At 46.6% G+C, this 8,193-nt stretch overlaps 1 long non-coding RNA gene across 1 annotated transcript in view; it reads left to right on the forward strand.

The window, feature by feature from the left end:
• Nucleotides 1–7,759, forward strand: part of LOC142465827 (uncharacterized) — a 45,939-nt gene extending 38,180 nt beyond the window's left edge. Inside the window, exon 3 of the long non-coding RNA XR_012787989.1 lies at nucleotides 3,400–7,759. This is a non-coding gene — a long non-coding RNA (uncharacterized LOC142465827). The remainder of the gene's footprint in view (nucleotides 1–3,399) is intronic.
• Nucleotides 7,760–8,193: the final 434 nt, after the last annotated feature.

Genomic DNA, 8,193 nt, shown 5'->3' on the forward strand with positions numbered 1-8,193 from the left:
GTATAATGATGCGGAGTAACTATACACTGATAATGAACATGCTGCGAAGTATAATGATGCAGAGTAACTATACACTGATAATGAACATGCTGCGAAGTATAATGATACGGAGTAACTATACACTGATAATGAACATGCTGCGAAGTATAATGATGCGGAGTAACTATACACTGATAATGAACACGCTGTGCTATATAGTGACTGAGTATCTCCCTGTTCATTGCATCCTCGTTTTGGTGCCCACGCTTTGAAACGCACCAGCCGTTGGATAAAAGTGAGCGTCCATCCCTAAGATCTCGGCAGGAAGCCGGGGTCTGGTAACACGGGGTCTGCAGTGACAGGAAGACCTGGAGATGTTTGTTTGCTGAGCCGGGAATTCCTGCAGATGTTGGGAAATGCTCACCCGTGGGTTTCCAGGGACACCTAACAAGATCAGCATGTGAAAGACCCTGCCGGTGCAGGGGGCTCTCCCCCTTATCAGCACTGAGAGATCACTCACATACACCTAGCCCTAGAGTGTAAGCTCCTCTGGCTAAAATCCTCATATTACACACTGCTCTGTGCTACTGATACACACTGCTCTGTGCTACTGATACACACTGCTCTGCGGGTTACAGATACACACTGCTCTGCGGGTTACAGATACACACTGCTCTGCAGGTTACTGATACACACTGCTCTGCAGGTTACAGATACACACTGCTCTGCGGGTTACAGATACACACTGCTCTGCGCGTTACAGATACACACTGCTCTGCACGTCACAGATACACACTGCTCTGCGGGTTACAGATACACACTGCTCTGCACGTCACAGATACACACTGCTCTGCGGGTTACAGATACACACTGCTCTGCACGTCACAGATACACACTGCTCTGCGGGTTACAGATACACACTGCTCTGCACGTCACAGATACACACTGCTCTGCGTGTTACAGATACACACTGCTCTGCACGTCACAGATACACACTGCTCTGCGGGTTACAGATACACACTGCTCTGCACGTCACAGATACACACTGCTCTGCGGGTTACAGATACACACTGCTCTGCAGTTCACTGATACACACTGCTCTGCGGGTTACAGATACACACTGCTCTGCACGTTCCAGATACACACTGCTCTGCGTGTTACAGATACATACTGCTGTGCGTGTTAAAGATACACACTGCTCTGCATTACAGATATACAATGCTCTGCATTAAAGATACACACTGCTCTGAGTGTTACAGATACACACTGCTCTGCATTACAGATACACACTGCTCTGCGTGTTACAGATACACACTGCTCTGCATTACAGATACACACTGTCTGTTACAGATTCTCACTGGTCTTAGTCTGCTTCTCTCTCCTGCAGATCACATTTCACTTTAATAAAATCTATACATCTGGAGTTCTGGTTTTGGGGGCTTGTGGGTTTGAGGGGAGGCGAGGGCTCCAGATAACCCTTGTGTGACACCACGTCTCGACATTAACCCTTCCCTCGCCTGGATCTGTGATATCCCAGCCCAGGAGTCACCGGCACAATCTAGGCCATACATTTGACATACAGATGAGATTAATGTACAAACTTCACTCGCTCCACTCACTAACGAACTTCACTGTCTGCATCTAACGTGAGCATGCAACAGACAGGTTATCAGAGCAATATCAAATAAAGACAGAGAATTAATATATCCCTTTCTTATAAGTAATCACCCTCCTCCCCTTCCCCATAATCTCCCTAGAACACATGTATTCACTAAAGTGTAGGGTCATTTAATACACGCAGCTGGCGGATCAGTGTAAAGTTACAAATTCTATGTGACATCTGATGTGTGGGATAGGGAGATTCTCACCTTTAACGGGGTGATCCTATAGAGTTTTAGAGGAATCTGTAATTTGTAAGAGGTGAATCCCACAAATGTCTTTGGGATGTCTAATAGTCTGTATACGAGGCATTTCCTACTGAGTGCAAGGGGGCAGGTGATATGTGTAAGAATATGATCCCAATAAGGTCTGTCGAATCAAAAGTGGATGTGCCCACTAACATTTGTGGGGTTTAATGGTGTGTGTAAGAGACCGCATCTTGAAATTTAAGGGGGTGATATCCATTGTCAGGTCTATGGGGTTTACTGATGTGTGTGATGGTGAACCTGACTTTTATAGGGTGATCCACCCGCATAATATTTTTGTTGGGGTTTGATCAGTAAGGGATTTTGTTTGAATAATTCCGTAGGACAGTTTATGATGCAGTGAGGGTGTCATATTTGCCCAAAAAGGGCTTGTTTGTGGCTGCACCCCCATTAAAAACCCTTTTGAAACATCCAATGTCTAATCCCTTTAAACTGGGAGAGGGCGTCTAGCCAGTCCTGCTGGGGTTAGGGGTCTATCCAAAATGGTATCCTACTGCAGAATATGGGAATAGCTGATCCTATACAAGTCTATGGGGCTTATTCATTATACTACAATGGTGCCAATTGGGGCATTATAGCAGGGAAACTCCCACCGATCGGCACAACCATAGTTGAATGAATAACACATTATATGGGAAGCTGATGTGTGTAAATCTACTGAGATCTGCATGTGTGCATTAGGATAACTCTGATTTTTATAAGGTGATCCCACTAAAGACTAAAGGGTAAAAGGTATTTCAGAGGGTAATTATACAAAAATATGCGCTCAACCTCAATCCAGGGAAAGCGAAATCCCACTGGAAATGTTTTTTTTTTGTTTCCTCCTAATAATTCTGCTACATTGTGAGACATTGATAAAGATCCTAAGAGCTCCCTGTTTCTGCATATAGGTTCAGCCATTAGAGATGGAGTAAGTTTCATAGGAAACACTTCTTAGTTGTGGCACAAGTCTATACAGCTGTAACCCTTTCAGTGCCGTTGGGTTGGCGCTGATGGGGTTAAAACAATTTCTAGATCAGAGAGGGGGGGGGCAGCTTAAACCCAAGGGGGGCAGCATTAGGGAGAGAGGATCGGAGCTTACCACTGCTTAATCATTCAGCGTCCTGCCGCGTATTGTGTTACCTGCGCTTCCATTTGCCTAATTAGAACCCGATCGTTAGCCCATGCAATCCAAGCTTCTGCTCATTGATCACTATCGCGGAGCAATTATACGTCGCAGGGTGAAAGCTGCTCCACCGCTCTGGGATATACGCACCGCACCGAGATGAGCTGCGAGGTAATCGCCTGAAGGGAGCAGCTGTTCAGGGGACCCGGGGTGCTGCATATGTACGTGTCTGTTAGTTAACGCTTCAGTCCCATCTAGCGGGCCAAAACAATATGTGATTTTAATGCAACTTCGCAGTGTAACCGACTCTTTGGAAAGATCCAGCCCTCCCTTTAAAATAGCGAATTGACATTTGTGGCTGGTGAATTTATTTTGTTTTTTTTTCTGCAGGACCACTGAATTCCAGCGTACCGAGTCCTTCTGCTTATGTGTCACACGTAATGACGGCTTCATGTAACTTTGCAAACGGAGGGAAGAGCAAAAGGAACAATTTATCTACCGCTACGAGGACTGAAAAACAGTTATCATGTGCATTACTTGTCCTGGAACAGGATTGTGTTATTTCTCTGTCTTCAGGCTGCCAGCACTCCTGGGCATAGCTGTTGCAACAATGTTGCGACCCCTTGTGGGTTTCTTCGCTGCAGACAGTTGCCTTGGTAACCCCCCCTACCTGTTTACCAGGATTGACTGCTCCACCTCCCCTTGTCAGGTGGTATTGTCCCAGTTAATTTCCCATCAGCCCAGACCAGCATGCTGTCTTTTAGTACCAGCAGCCATCTTGAGCAGTCATCTCTCCTATCCTAGTAAAGTTACTGATTTTTACCTATCCCTATATCCTGCATTTAGCCCACTTCCCTCATAGCTTCCCTTCCCCGCCATTGCTCTCATGACCCAATGTTCCCTTTACTTTTCCTCCCCTTTTTATTTGTTTGTTGTTGCCCCAAATAAACACTTCAGAAAGTCAGGGCTGTTCTATAGAGTGTGCGGCCGTGCGCGCGCGTGCCTGTGCGAACGCGCATGCAGGTGCCGCATGCTTTTTGTGTCTATACGGTGAGCGACAGGCCAGAACAGTAACAATCAACTCTACAGGAGAAAGCTGAGACAGCTATACAGAGCACCATCACATGGCTATAAGAGCCAGCAGCATTAAAATATATACACAGGCTGCAGCAGCACAGACTAGCAAGCTCCTGTTCTACACAGCTGAAAGACTGCAGCACAGCTATACAGAGCAAGCAGCTCAAAACCGCTAGACAGAGCCTGTAGCTTTAAAAACAGTTTCACAGAAATAGAAGCTGCAGCACTGCTTCACAGATCCGTGCATTAACCACAGCACTGTCACTCCCCCTGACTGCTGCACACCTACACAGGGCAAGCAGGCCCACACAGGTCCACGGTCAGGTACAGCCATCATACCTATCCCTGCACTACGTCCCTACGGCTAGAGCTACCAAGGGCCACACTCTGGACATCTGCCAGGACACGGGTCAAAACCACGGACACCTGTAAGTACAGCTATCGCTACGCTGACCGCTGCAGGACACCGATCGGCATCATCTGAGACAGTCGTCCATCGCTGACGCAGGAAACAGATCGCACGCTACACGCACTGGCTAAAGGCCTACACACACCTGCAGCATGGCAGAACTCTCACCAGACACCATGCATGAAAGTGACAACTCAGACGCTGAGAATGCTACACAACTGCAACAGATTCAGGAAGGCGCAAGGCCAAAGCGGACAGTTACACTTACACAACAGGCCTGTAAAAAATATGAAGCTGAAATTGACGCGCACCGCAACAAGTTAGAGAAGGCCTGGGAAAAAATTAGACTTGAAATGTGTAATGTTGCAAACATTGGCAATCATGAAAGGCAGCTTGAGCAGGCAATAACGCAATAAAAGTCTAACCACTTACGCTACCAGAGACATACATCACCAACTTGACCAGGACTAATACCGGGGAAAGCTTGCAAGAACAAGACTTACATAATAATATTGACCTGACACATGACAGCCATGTGTGGACCACTATCACGGAAACTGAGAGTAGGAGAAAGGACCTCGCGCTGGAGACTGCATCACAGCGCTCCAGTGCATCGAGCCATTCATCAAGGTCAGCAAAATCAGGGTGAGCTAACGCGTCTAGCGCAAGCGCTACCAATTCGCGAGCTATCACAGGTTGCTTGCGCAAGGGCCGCATACACTCAGAAAGAGGCAGCCATGAGAGTAGAAAGGGCCCGCATAGAAGAGGAGGAGCAGAGAGACACTATCGCTGCTGCCACAGCCACTGCCACTGCAGCCACTGCCAAAGCCTTGCTATCGCCGCAGCAGCCGCTGCGTGTAAGAAGACCGAGTTGGACGTGAACCTAGAGGCCCTAAATAAAGAGAGGGAAGCAGCCGTAGCCCAAGCTGAAGTCTTAGTAGCAGCCGCATGACAGGATGGCAGGGAGCGGTCATACAGTCGGATAGCATCAGAGGATCCAGCCCAATGCACTAAAGCCTATGTGAGGAGCCTTCCCAGCGTAAACACCAGCACACCATCGTACATCTACACCAAGGAAGAGGCGACAGCAAGGTCCCTCTCGGCAACCACCATTGCGCCAAGCACACACTCCGCCCTTAGGTCAAAGACGCACGATCGGCCCCACTCGACCTCACAATCCAACGCTGCAAACGCAGATGGCGGACAGAGCTACATAACATAAAGCGACCGCCCACACCACCCGCAAGACCAACATACTGATGCATCTGGCCTAACAGACATGGAACATGATCCGGCTTAATATTTTGCAAACAGGACTTACCAACTTCGACGACCATCCCGAGAATGACAGAATATGGAAGTCCACATTCAATGACGCAATCAAGAGTCTGGGATTCTCTGCGAGGGAAGAACTCAGCCTGCTAACCAAATGGTTGGGGAAAGAATCTGCAGAGCATGCGAAGAGGCTCAGGGCAGCAAACGTAAACCGCCCCCAAGTAGGTCTTGACTTAGTATGGGAAAGGCTAGAGGAATGCTATGGTAGCCCCGAGGCAGTCGAAGATACACTCTTCAAGAGAGTCGACAACTTCCCCAGAATCACGGTCACAAACTATTCAAAGTTACGAGAGCTCGGAGATCTGCTGCAGGAATTGGAGTCTTGAAGAGCAGATCAATCTCTATTAGGTCTCAACATCCTGGAGAATCTACCTTAGAACCTGCAAGAAAGATGGTCTTCGCAAAGGTTCAAAACACACAAGGGAGAAGCAAGTTGCCTACCTCTCCTTCTCATTCTTCTTGAGCTTTATTCGTGAAGCAGCCAAAACAAAAAAATATCCCAACTTCACCTTAGGTACACCAACTGCACTCAGTGCAAGCAACCTAAAGAATGAAGGACCGGTGACAAGATACGGTAGCACCAGAACGCCTATCTCGGTCCACAGGACAGACATGTCTTCTAAAACATCTACACATCCCAATCATTATACCGCTCCAAGCAGGGAGAGAGGGGACCCAAACAGAGCATGCCCTATACACAAGAAGCCACACCCACTTAACAGGTGTTTTGGGTTTAAGATGAAGCCCAAAGAGGAACAAAAGAACCTACTCAGAGAATTTGGAGTTTGCTTCAGGTGCTGCGCTTCCATAACTTATCTATTCAAAGACTGTAAATGTACAGTGCAACAGCAACAAGAATGTAACGTCTCTACATCCAGAGGCGCCGACACTTGACCAACTCAACAACCCTTCCTCCATGGCAAAGCATGGCGGGGAGGAAGGAGAAGAGAAGTCAATATCTGTCACATCCCTGTGCACCGAGGTTTGCGGAGAAGGACGTGACCAAAGGTCCTGCTCCAAAATATGCCGTGTTGCAGTATACCCCAAGGGACAACCTGAAACGGCTATTAGGATGTACACAATCATCGATGATCAAAGCAACAGATCATTAGTGAAGTCAGAGTTCTTTAGCTTGTTCAACACACAAGACTATGCCTCACCCTACACACTCAGAACATGCGCAGGGCTGACTGAGACAACAGAGAGGAGAGCAAATGGCTATACAATACATTCCGTGAATGGCAGAATAAATATACCTCTTCCTTCACCCATAGAGTGCAATCACATGGCGGCAAACAGGAATGAGATTCCCACACCAGACGTGGCACGTCATCACCCACACCGTAGGGAAATAGCTGACCGCAACCTGCCAATAGAACAAGATGCCAAGATTTTACAACTGCTCAGCAGGGACATGCTGAGAGTGCACAAAATCCACGAACAGCGCAACGGACCCAGCAATGCCCCATTTGCCCAAAGACTTGACCTAGGATGGGTGATAGTGGGCAATGTATGCATTGGCAAAGGGCACAAGCCAGACTATGTTGATGCCCACAGAACAAATATAATGGAACGTGGACACACATCCCTCTCCAAACTATGTCTTGGCCATATCCAAGTGACAGGAAGGCCTCGCAAGGAAGAGAAACAAGATCATACCCCTGAGAACCACAAACATCTTCATATCAGGGGAATGTGACAATAGTGCAAGAAAAAGTGATTCGGGCACTCCTCTATGAGGCAAATACAGTGTAAATATATAATATTAAATAACAATAATTGTGCTCACTTATATTAATGAACATGCAAATGTGTAAAATATATAATATATATAATATAAATTGCAGCTCAACCCTTTAGAGAGACGGTCCAATTCTTCTTAGGTAGATCTCCAAGAACAGGTTTGGTGAGCGGAGATATCCCTGTATGTGGAAAGAATAAAATATATATATATTTTTACAATGTGGCATGTACACATAAAAATTAAAGGTGGCACGTACACATAATCGTGCCACCTTTAATTTTTATGTGTACATGCCACATTGTAAAAATGTAAGTGCGATACTATTTGTTACAATATAACATAATTGTTGAACATACAATGTTGCACTAAGAGTGTGATCTCTTGTTTTGCATTGAGGATTATTACACTGAGTTCACCTGCGCTTAAAACCTATCTGGGTACCCACTGCTGTTTATTCACTGGGAAAGTGTGAGTCCCCATTTCTGTTTATACCAAGATGTCTTCTATTTAGAAACTACTACAATATATACTTTTTATTCTTTCCACATACGGTGATATCTGCGCTCCCCAAACCTGTTCTTGGTGAATGTGACAATAGCCTAGGATGTTCAGTAGTCCA

The sequence above is a fragment of the Ascaphus truei genome, chromosome 14, assembly GCF_040206685.1.
Source record: "Ascaphus truei isolate aAscTru1 chromosome 14, aAscTru1.hap1, whole genome shotgun sequence".
In the NCBI taxonomy this organism is placed as follows: Eukaryota; Metazoa; Chordata; class Amphibia; order Anura; family Ascaphidae; genus Ascaphus; species Ascaphus truei.